General features: G+C 42.7%; 1 long non-coding RNA gene across 1 annotated transcript; it reads right to left on the bottom strand.

Moving 5' to 3' along the window:
* Positions 1 to 1,940: 1,940 nt before the first annotated feature.
* On the bottom strand, positions 1,941 to 11,867 carry LOC136712932 (uncharacterized). Its single transcript, XR_010804899.1, has 5 exons — positions 11,521 to 11,867; positions 11,080 to 11,156; positions 10,044 to 10,167; positions 5,812 to 6,047; positions 1,941 to 3,876 (listed from the first exon to the last, which is right to left on the bottom strand). It is a non-coding gene; the product is annotated as an uncharacterized LOC136712932 (long non-coding RNA).
* Positions 11,868 to 12,087: the final 220 nt, after the last annotated feature.

Below are 12,087 nucleotides of genomic sequence, written 5' to 3'. Positions count from 1 at the left end.
GGAAAGTTCAGAGTCTGAGACATGAGAGAATGAAGAAAAGGAAGCTTGGTAGGTGGGAGACTTGGGCATGGTGGGAGAGGAGGGGGGACTGTTGAAGTGCTTGCGGATGCCTGTGATCTTGGAGAAGAAGGAGGCGAAATAATCTGCAGTGAGAGATGAGGGAGGTGAGATGAGTTTGCGGGGGTTGTGGACAATACAAAACTAACACATCCAACCCCTTGCAATGTCGGGAAAGTCCTTTCTTATGTGTTTACAGGCAGAACAACACAACCACCTTCCCCACGGCCACTGCCATGACTGCACCGCACACAACCTCAAACAACGCAGACAATAAAGAAACCGTAAGATAACAATGTTTTACAACGCAGACAATATGCAGAAAAATGACAAAGAAAACAAAGAACAAGATCTGCATTTTACAACAAAGATAATAAGCAAGTGAATAACCCAATGTAAGTGAATAATATAATGTGATAATTAAGCTTATTAACACAATCCGTGACAGTTAAATACAGTATTAAATCAGTATTATGAAATGTTTTTACTGTAACTGCTTGAGTGCTATTCTGTCAGCAGGGGCTTCGCAGTTTGAATGTTTTTCTTTGTATTATTGTTACGTGCATGTGCTCTGTGTCTGTTCTCCTCCTATCCCTATTGTACGCAGGTGTCCCGCTGTGATTGGCTCTCATCCCCGTCACTCAACTCTGCTGTTCCGTGCTGTTCCTGTCCAATCAGAAGTCTCCAACTACTGCTTAAATACCCCGTCATTCCTCCATTACGGGAGACTACCGATTGCAACGCCATTTCGTGTTGCTACCCTGTCCGTTTGTGTAAAATACCTTTGTGATTGATTGTTCTTCCTTGTGTAAATATCCACTGTTTCTTCTCTGTTTTGTTTTCCGTTTACATTGTATTCTGTATTGTGCTCTGTTCAGGGGAGAACGGGTAGATAGGCGAGATACCCATGGGTTTACACGGTTATACGTAGGGATGTATGTTGTCTAGCACATTAGGTATTTAGGTAGGGGTGCTGATCACCCCTCTGTACTAGTTGTTAGGTTTAGATAGTTTAGTTAGTGTAGCTAGTTAGGGTCGTCCTACAAATACAAGTCAGGTAGTGGTTTACTCTTTTAGACTAGCTTAGATAGGTTTTGTTTTGTTTCAGTGTTAGCCAACACCGACCAGGGTGTTTTCCTCTGTATATTTGTTAATTATTTGTATCATTATCATCACGTGTTTTTGTATACTGTACATACTTGTACATACTCCCCTCCCCATTGTAAATAAACCCTTCTTATATATATATATCTTATTGATATTGTGTTGGTTTTTGCACTCCCTTCACTCTCCCACTACTGCATTTGTGTGTTTTACGTTACGCTCCTCTTATCCCCTTACATCAGCCACTTGGGGTCGTAACAATTATTGTCAACCCGTGCAGTATGGGGGTGGAACAGTCCATTTCCTTGGACAGAGGATGCACACAGCAAGACACTCAGTCTGCCTTTGAACTTGAGAGGGACTGCTGACTGTTTGTGCAGCCTCTTTGTATTACCGCAGACAGTTTTCACTGTTATCCAGTTCTCCTCTCTAGCGATAGGTGGCATTGCGGTTTGTTTATTTTGGTATTTCGTATTACATTGCTATGAACTGTGGAATGCCTTTTTTCAGGAATGTTTTCTTGAACAGAGAACTTTGTGGGAACTGCATTAAGGACAATTGGTTTACAATGGAACTGTGCGGTCTCTGTCAGCTTTTTACATACTTCATGGCCACAAACTACAACACCTAAGTGAACAGGCCTGGATTGTTGCTATGTATTAGGAGCAAATCCAGTGACCATCTCCTGGGACCTCACACACAGCATACCTGCTTATTTGAAGTGGTATGTGAAGAGTCTCCTTTTAATTGCTCTCAGAAAAATCAGACTGTAGAGTAGATTGAATCAAACAGAGTCTTTATTCAAGCTGCTTGGAGAAAAGTAATACACACAGACACACAGGTCTCTGTCCTTACTTCCCTAAAATCATAGAGCTTATATGATGTTATATACATATTGTGATATCCTGGACAGGGTGAGTTTGAACCAATAAGGGGGAGACAACTCCCTATCTTATGATATCCTCACTATCTTCCTGATTAAGCTTAAACACAATATTTCTATTTTATGCCCAAATATGGAGACATATGTGACCATTTCGTTATTTATATTCCACACGTATCCAACGCATGTCTAGATAGGCAAAGGGGGGTTGTGTGCCCACTTCCCCATCTTCTTGTGGTTTTACAGAACGTACGTTCTGTACTAAATTTGTATTTTGTGTCTGCAGAGAGATGCATCTGGTACAAACCGGTAGAAGCTGGTCTCGTTATGTGCTCTTTGGTGAACTCATGTAGGGGGGGGCTATTTGGGGCCTCTTCAGTCCCTCCTGTCGGCCAAGTGGAGCAGAGCGAGAGTAAGCCGAAACAGAAAGGTCAATCTGGCCACAACTCCACAACCTCAAATATAATTGCACTTAAGGACAGCTGGGATGTGACACCAGATATATATATATATATATATATATATATTTATGTATCACAGAAAAGTATCCATCTCCCTCAGCCCGCCAGTTCTACCAGCGGGCAAGACGGAGGAAGGGAAGATGCTTGCAGAGGAGACAGGGAAAAGAGCATCAGAGGCCTTTCTAACGAGATAATGAATGAGTTGTAAAGCCAGATAGAGACAAACGAAAAAACCAGTGCTGCATAACTGCATAACCCTGCCGCCCAGATGTTTTGCTAACCAGGACCACCACCCTCCTGTGGAGGAGTTGGTGTCCCGTAATTGGTTACTCACTTTACGTATGTGATCAGCCAAATCATAGATATGTTCAGAAGAATCGGGTATGTATGTACAACACTCCTTACCTATGAGGGCACATGTACCTCCTTGGGCAGCAATCATGTAATCTAAAGCTACACGTTTCTGCAATGTGATTGTCCTGATGGCCACCACTTCAGTGGTGATGTTAGACAAAGCATCAGCGGTATCATTGGCAACAGTTTCTAGCATAGATGCAATCGTACAGATTTCTTTAGTATTGCGCGCTACCCCAAAATTAAGAAACAATGTCATATAAAATCTAGTACTCTCATATATTTCTCTTGCATGCAGATGGCTGACAGGGATGCCCGGGAGCATGGACACATGGCGTATTGCAGGATACATATATCCCAAATAGGAGCAACCAGTGAAATTTACAGGGAGTATCCAATAAGCCCTGAGGCCACAAATCCAGTATGTTCCATTGGTGGACGGCGTTAGGGTATTAGAGGTGAAGTTATAATAGAACGTATGTTGGGATTTTATTCCCGTTATATTACGTGAGCCAAGAACTCCAATAGTGACACAACTACTAAACCCTAGCACACGCTGGAGGGAAGTGTTTTGACATATACATTCCTCGGAGGGGAGAGAATAGGCCAATTTCAGAGAATACAGTTTCCGTCTTGTTACATTAAGTCGGCCAAATCCCCATCCCCCCACCGGTCGACTATACCAGGTTTGATTAGGGTAATGAGTACAGAGGGAGTCGCTACGATTGTTCTTTTGTCGCCATTGTGTGAGATTGGGAGTGATGCCTCCAAAGGTGCACCTATATCGTGAAAACCCACACTCTACGGTTTCTGCCCCTAGTGGGGCACCACTGTCAACCGCTGCAGGTACATGCATGCATATCCAACATTTTGATACATTTAATGCCTTCCCAAAAGCTGTAGTAAGTTGGTGAAAGGTGTTCCATTCTTCTCCAGCGTGATGCATATGGTGGGGATCTGTTGTTGTGGAAGTGTTCTGCACCAACCACAAGCTGCAGAGGAATAGTATGAAGAATCCTGAGGGAAGAAGCAGAAGTTACTTTATCACGGTAAAAGACAAATTGCAGGACGATCGCAGCTGCCTCCCTTGGAAGGAAAAGGGATTAGTTATGAGTCTTACCATACAACTTTACCAGTGTTTCCACCGAGAACCGCCCTCCTATCCGTCAACACAGACCGAGGAGTCTGTGGCGAGAAGGACAATATGCGGGCTAGACCAACGAGGGCGTAGGCCCGCACGAGGTGGGAGATGGCGAACCATGACATGGGAGCCAACAGGGGGAAGGGAGGGCGGGGCAGAAGATCGGAGACGATCATGAAGATCATGAAGAGATTGCAAAGTGCGGGCGTGGCCATGAAGGCCAGAGAGATGTGTGCAAAGGGTCTGCACATAGGACCGAAGGTAGTCCTTGAAGGGCGCCGAGGGGTCTGTGGGGCTCCAAAGGTCACTCGGCAATTGTATAGCCCGTCCAGTCATAAGCTCATAGGGAGAAAGCGAGGTTTGATGGGACGGGGCAGCACGCAGCTTATATAAGACAGCGGGTAGAGACACCGTCCAGCCTTTACCCGAAGAAAGGAGGGCCTTCGTGAGGCTTTCCTTAAGTGTGCGATTAGTGCGTTCCACAAGACCACTGCTTTGTGGGTGGTATGGTATGTGAAAGCGTTGTCTGACACCCAAGAGAAGGCAGGCCAATTTCATAACCTTCCCCGTAAAATGAGTGCCCTGATCAGAATCCATCTGACACGGCACGCCCCAGCGGGGAATGACCTCAGTGGCCAACAAACGGGCCGCAGTGGTTGCAGAACAATCGCAACAAGGAAAGGCACCCACCCACTTGGTGAAGTGGTCAATGATAACAAGACAGTAGGCTTTGCCATGGCATTTAGGGAGAGGGCCAGCGAAATCAATCTGTACGTGCTCTCATGGGCCACGTGGACGGGGTTGATGAGAGGGCGCAGAGCGAATGGGCTTTCCTGGATTGGTATGTGCACATGGAATGCAATGTTGACAATAAACTGCCACATCTCGGCCCATCCTGGGCCACCAACAATGACAGCGCAACTGTGCGAGCATAGCCTTACGTCCATTATGTCCAGGGCCATGATATTGGTCAAGCAGAGTGTGATGTATGCAGGCGGGGGCAATGGCACCAGAATTAGACGGATGCCGCCATATGCCTGGAGTGTCCTGGAAGGCCTGTGGGAACGAGGCATGGACAGGAGGATCAATGGTGTCCTTTTGAAGCTGTGAAAGATTGACATTAGTTATCCGGGAAGAGTCAGAAAGAGAGGAGACGAGGGCAGCGGGAGAAGAAGCCGCTGCCTTTGCAGCATGGTCCGTTAAAGAGTTCCCCTGAACATGGGGATCCGAGGAGTCATGGCGGTGAGCCTTAATCTTGACCACCGCCAATGAGCGGGGGAGGCAGATGGCCTGAGCGAGGGCTTGGATGTAAGAAAAATTCTTAATAGGGAGCCCTGTTGTAGTGACAAAACCCTAGCGTTGCCACATGGCCATATAATCATGCACAGCAACCTAGGCATAGTGGCTGTCAGTGAAAATATTCACAGCTTGGCCAGATGCAAGGGAGCAGGCTTCTGTTAAGGCTACCACTTCTGCCACTTGAGCAGAGCAATGACCGGGGAGAGAGCCAGACTCCATAACCTGACCGTGTTGAGAGACCAGAGCCCAACCGGTATGTGGCACACCATCAGAATAGAAACGGGAACCATCCACGTATAGCTCGCTGTCTGGGAAAGCTAGAGGTTGTTCAGAGAACTGTGAGTAATCGTCGTGGCAGAGAACATTGGGACATGAGTGTGGTGGCCCCTCGGTTAAGAGGCCTGAAGCGGGATTACAACGAGTGTCTTTGACAATGTGGATGGACTTATCCCGAGGGAGTAAAACAGCCTCCCAGCGAGCACGGCGGGAATCAGAGACTGAGCGCAACTTACCCGTGTGCAAGAGGGCGACAATGGTATGTTGAGTATGAAGTATTACATCGGAGCAGAGAACCAAAGGCTCGCTGGCAGACACTGCCCAAGCTGCACAGTCAACAGCGGACATACAGGGGTGCATGCCTGCTGTGGCGGCAGGCTGTTTAGAGAAGAAGTAGGCCACAGGGCGATCGCGACCACCGTGGTCCTGCGTCAGAACTGCCGTGCAGCAGGTCCTGGATCGGTTGTGAAACCTGTGTGAAATTAGGAATAAAAGAGCAGCAATAGTTTAATAATCCCATTACTTTGCGTACTGCACGGACATTGTGTGGGACAGGCATCTGAAGAATGGCTTGTTTACGGTCCACGGTCATAGACTTGTGTCCTACAGACAGGAGATGACCCAGATATTGGACTTCAGGTTTGGCTATCTGAGCTTTGCGTGGATTGACTTTAAACCCTGCTGTGGACAATGTGGACAGAACGAGAGATAGTGCCCCCATACGGGAGGTCGTATCTGAAGAAGCGATTAGAATGTCATCAACATATTGGATGCATGAGGAGCTCCAAGGAGTAAGATTGAGGGGTTCTAGGAAAGAAGCTAGAGCTTGATGGAACAGTGTGGGGCTATTGTGAAACCCCTGGGGTAGTCGTGTCCATGTAAATTGCTGTGAACCTAGTGTGAAAGCAAACTTGTCTTGTGAATCAGGGTGCAGAGGAAGGCTCCAAAAACCATTGGATATATCCTATGAGAATATAACATGAGATGCTTCAACAGCATTAAAGATTGTTGAGGGGTTAGCAACTATGGGATGCAGACGTGGTGTAACCTTATTCAAGTGTGTATAGTCTATTGTGAGACGCCAAGAGCCATCTGGTTTGGCAACTGGCCAGATAGGTGAGTTAGTAGTTGAGTGTGCATGTCTTATGATGCCAGCCTGCTGTAATTGGAACACTATGTTCAGTACAGCAGTCAAAGCTTGTGGTTTAATCGGATATTGCTTGTGTGCTGGGTGCACTGCACCAGGGACCGAAATAGGTGGGACCTGAGCCAAACCGCAATCTTGTTTGTGTCTGGCCCAGATATGAGGAAGTGCAGCACAGACAGCTCCACAACTATCAGTGGGCCACTGTGGGGGAGGCGAAATGTATGTGGGAGAAATGGCTGATACTGACACACAGTGTCGCGGTGTGTGTTAAGCTGTTATGCGAGCCCATAGGGGTTTTCCAATGTATCTGATTATTCCTTGCATCTACTAAAGCCCCTGCTTCGCGGAGAATGTCAATGCCCAATATAGTTCCTTCAGGGTTTTTGCACACCTAAAAAGAAACGGGGATTAAGAAATCTCTAAAAGCTGGGGGGTGCTTAGAAATGCAACTAACGCAGCCCCCCCTATACCAGAAATGTGAATTTTCTTTCGTGTGGTCGGAAGAGGAAGGTCGGTTATCGAAACAGAGGCGCCTGTGTCCACTAACATTGTGCATTGCCGGCCTCCTAACAATGCCGTTATGTGTAATCTTGGATCCCCTGTGCCGACCGAGGAGGCCGCAATATCCTATTTATTATTTATTTGGCGTGTCAGATCCTGTATAATTTTCAACAGATCTTCGGTACGTGGCTGCTCAGACATCTGAAGTTGGTTTCTGTTTCTCTGGAAATTGGGTGGTGGATTACCACGTCCCGCTATCCAACAGTTATTTTGATGGTAACCTGACTTTCCACTGACTGTACATGTCGGTCCAGTACCACTCAGTGCCTTTGGGTTATGACAGTTTTGGGACCCGTGGCCTAATAGACCACACCTAAAACACTGCCCAGTCGGGGAGGTGTTGACTGCAGCCATGGGGATTCTCGTTAGTTTCTGCTGGTTTGTTTGCTTTAGTTTCTACCTCAGCAGCCCACCGCACTAACTCCTGATACGTGTTTCCAACAGATATTCCCATAGCTAGGATGTTTTGATGCGTCTGTGACATGCCATCTTTCAACATTGACAGAAACACAGCTTGGTCTCTGTTGGCTCTATCGTCTCCAGAGTGTTCCTGATAAGCTATGAATTTTGTTTCAGCATAATCAATTACTGACTCGCCTTTATTTTGTTTAATGCCTACTACTATTCCCCAATTTCCCTTACTTTGTCCTAGGGCTTGCTTTATGTCTTTGCCGAATGCCTCGATCAAATCTGCGCATTCTTGCACGTCTTTTGTTTCCACACAAGCCCAGTCCCAGTCCTATGTCGGAGTTTTTCTAATTGAAGCCATACATTGGAAGGGCATTTGGCTTTCAATATGATGTGAACATCTCTAGGGTGAAGAAGATTAATCAACATCTTTTCATTCAGTTTTTCCCAAAATTCTGTATTACCTTGATTTATTTTCAATTTAGGTAATGAAGCGCAAATCATTTCCTTTTCCCCTGGCGAAAAGGGAGTATGTACTCGGGTGGTATATTCTGTGGTATTTCCATCCTTGTCTCTTTTAGTGCGGGTTTTAACCTGCATTGGAGCGGCAGGCACTGTTTTAACGTCTGGCTCTCTATGCCCGGGTTGGAAAGGCGACAGGTCTGGATATAATCCCGAAGTACCTGTATTGTACGGCGGGGTTGCCACGCCAAAACCTCCGCTATTCTTATTTCGCTCATATTCCACGCTTTGTGTTCTAAATCGTCCCAGTCGACACTTTCCTCATCATCTGATTCCTCTGGGTCGTCTGAGGTGCGTGCGCCAAGTGCAGCAGCACAGCGGACGCCCACCCTTTTCACTTTCACACTCCATTTATTCCATTTGGTTTCACTATCTCTTAGAACTTTAGTAGTCTAGATGGCGGCATCACCTACTATTTTGAAAGCCAGAAGTCCCACCCTCCTACATACCATAGACCGGAAGTCCCGCCCTCCCTTGTCAGCCATCTTGGATGATATCGGCCATCTTGGATGGCAGCCATTTGTAAGGTCATAGGTCATCTGGTAAGATGGCAGCCATCTTGGATGGCAGCCATTTGAAAGGTCATAGGTCATCTGGTAAGATTGTAGCCATTTTGGATGGCAGCCATTTGTAAGGTCATAGGTCATCTGGTAAGATGGCAGCCATCTTGGATGTCAGCCATTTGTAAGGTCATAGGTCATCTGGTAAGATGGTAGCCATTTTGCTAGGGTGACATCCATCATGGTGAGGGTCCGAGAGTACCTCACCCTGCTGGTGTGGAGGTGTAATGTTTAATAGCATAAACTGTGTTTTTAAGGTTATATTGTTTTATGATACTGTTTTAGTAAATAAAAAGAGAATAAGAAAATATTTTGTATACATTTTATTTTAGGTTATAATGTTTAATGATTTGTTTTAGTAAATTCAAAAATAAGAAGTTGTAAATACACATATACTTCTAAGGTTATATTGTTTGATTATACAGTTTTAGTAAATTAAAAAATAAGAAAAATAAACATTTTATATATATTTAAGGTTATATTGTTTTATGATACTGTTTTTGTAAATTAAAAAAGAAAAATGAATATTTACCCAGAGTGGGATTTGAACCCACATGGACATATGTCCATGTGTTTTTAGTTTATATGTTTTATGATTAGGCTTAGGATGATACTGTGTTGGCAAAATAAAAAGGTAAGAAAAAATCAATTAAGAAATGTATAGACTTACATATATTGCATGTCATTACATACATATTTAAGCAAACACAGATAAACACACATGCCTATATCTCTTTAGTTTATATTTATCAATAGACACTAAAGACAAATACACCACTTTTCTTAGAGAACAACAGTGAAATGTATAGAATTATATCTGTACATTTTGACCAGCCCTGTATTTATTATATATGTTACATTACTGAATGCTCAAACGTAGCCTTAACATGTATCATATTTAAGAATATATTGCACTTAATTTCATTACACATATTATATGTTTTATTTATCAATAGACACTAAAGACATGTACACCACTTTTCTTAGAGAGACACAGTGAAGCACTATTTGTGAGTACTTATATGTATAAAATAATATATAATATATGTATATATAATATCATTTGTTTGTGCTCAAATGTATATAATTAATAAAATACACACACAGACACACACACACACACAATGGTGACTTGTATTGTGACAAACAAGCATTTTACAACATGGAACATAGTCAGAAGCAGAAAAAGATACTCCACAAAATGTTGTACAGATACTTGTAATTAATTTCTGGTTCACAACACCAACATTGGACAGAAAGAAACACTGACCTGTACGGAGTAATGTCATTCCATAACATTTCCAGCATATTCCATATATATTCTATTAAGTCTTTCACTGTTGGCTTCTTTTTCAAAGTTATACCTGATTCTGGCAACAAAGTACACCAGGTATCTATTGTAAATAAAGTGAGAAACACTTAAGTTTATATTCCTTTGAAAATACCTTATTTTTCAAACCTACAAATACATGGTGACAACTGCAAGCATGAAACACATACAAAACACAGAAATAGGGACCACATTGCAAGGATATAATAAGCACAAATGGTATTTTACTGCAAATTTTAAGTTTTGTAAAATTATTTATATAACTTCTAGGAGTAATCTGCAAACTACATAGTGAAAATGCAATCAGTCTTCAGGAAACACATACAGCAGACAGAAATAAGCACAACGTCATATTTATATGACCCAAAACTGCATTCTACTAAACCCTGAAACTCTGAAAAATCACTGAAAACTCTATGTTTTGTAAAATGGCTTATTTCACAGACACAGAACCAAATAGGTTCACCCTCAACATAGTCCAGCACTTACACAAAGTATGATGTAAACTTAAAGGTTTACCAGTAGTACAGGGGTATTATTAATCTATTCATGCAACTTTTAGACACTTGTCTAATACAGAGCTAACAACGGCATTGAGAGCGGGTAGCAGGGCTTAGACAATGCTGTGCGCTGGGGTTTAAAATGACTCTGTAGGCCAGGGCTTCAAAACCCCTACCAACTCCAACCCCTAAAATACTAAGAATATGTATATGTATTATATATGTATTACTATGTACATTAATGTGGTTTATACTTTTGATTTAATTTGACATAATTGTATCATATTTTTAATTACAAATTCATATTTATATATATATATATATATATATATATATATATATATAACAAATACTGTATAATAATAGTAATAATAATGCAAAAACATATTAAGCAATCATATTTTTACTTAATTTAATAATAATAATGATAATAATAATAATAATAATAATTTAAAAACATATTAAACAAAACTCACCCTGACTTTGTCACAACCACAGGATGGGGAACCTCTGCTGTAGACCCTCATCCACTCTGTCAACAGTTTGTAGGTGACTTGTGACAAGGGCAGAAACATGAAAACTCAGTCTTGGTGGGGTGTTTCTGTCCAGTGGTCTGATCTGATACAACTTTCTACTACATTTCATACTCTATTAAAACAGAACAAATTAGTAGTTAATTAAAAAAGTGTTAAATCTGCTACTCTTATGAGTGTCTCTACAGCCCCTCATTGCTCCCTTGCATTACAGAGCATGACATGTGCTCTTCACATTGAAATTCACATTCATGTTGATGTAGGACTCGTCAACACAAAAATGTACAAAAATACATGAAATACGTAAACAATACAAACATTAAGAACAGAAACCACTTTCAATCTGACATTTCACAGTATAGAAATTAAATAAATTTGAATTACCTCATGGCTTTCCTCAGGCTCGGAGCCAGGCCCGGTCTTGCCATCAGCGTCAGAAGCTGAGCGCTCTGTGTAAGATTCAGAGTATAGTTCAGCTGTGAGCGGTGGAGAGGGGAAAGGGAGATGCAGAGCAGGCAGAGTGTCTGTGAGACGGGTCTCTGTCCTGCTTGTCCTGCAGAGCCTCTCTTATCTGAAATGGCACTGGACACACCCAAAGCAGCAACGCCCCCAGACAGCAGGTCCTTAAGAGAGGACACTGTCAAATTTAACATTCAATAAAAGTCCACTGTTTTGACCATTTTCAGTTAATCAGTTACATAATCCTCAGCATCAAATGCATTGAGACCGTACACAGCTTTCAGATGACTTGTACTTTAATATATGTTGTATATTTAGGCTACCCTGTTATTGCTTGAATAAAATGTTATTTTATGAGAGCAGTAAGAAAAAGGGGGAACAAAGATATATAATTGAATTAATAATTTTAAGCACTCTTGCTATTAGAAATAACTAAGATGAAGGCCTAAACTGGCTATCTAGTAACTGTTTAAAAAGAAATGGTTTTCTGTG

Source organism: Amia ocellicauda, chromosome 17 (genome assembly GCF_036373705.1).
Source record: "Amia ocellicauda isolate fAmiCal2 chromosome 17, fAmiCal2.hap1, whole genome shotgun sequence".
NCBI lineage: Eukaryota > Metazoa > Chordata > Actinopteri > Amiiformes > Amiidae > Amia > Amia ocellicauda.
The sequence above is the reverse complement of the archived record's forward strand: the minus strand, read 5'-3'. Positions and strand labels throughout refer to the sequence as shown.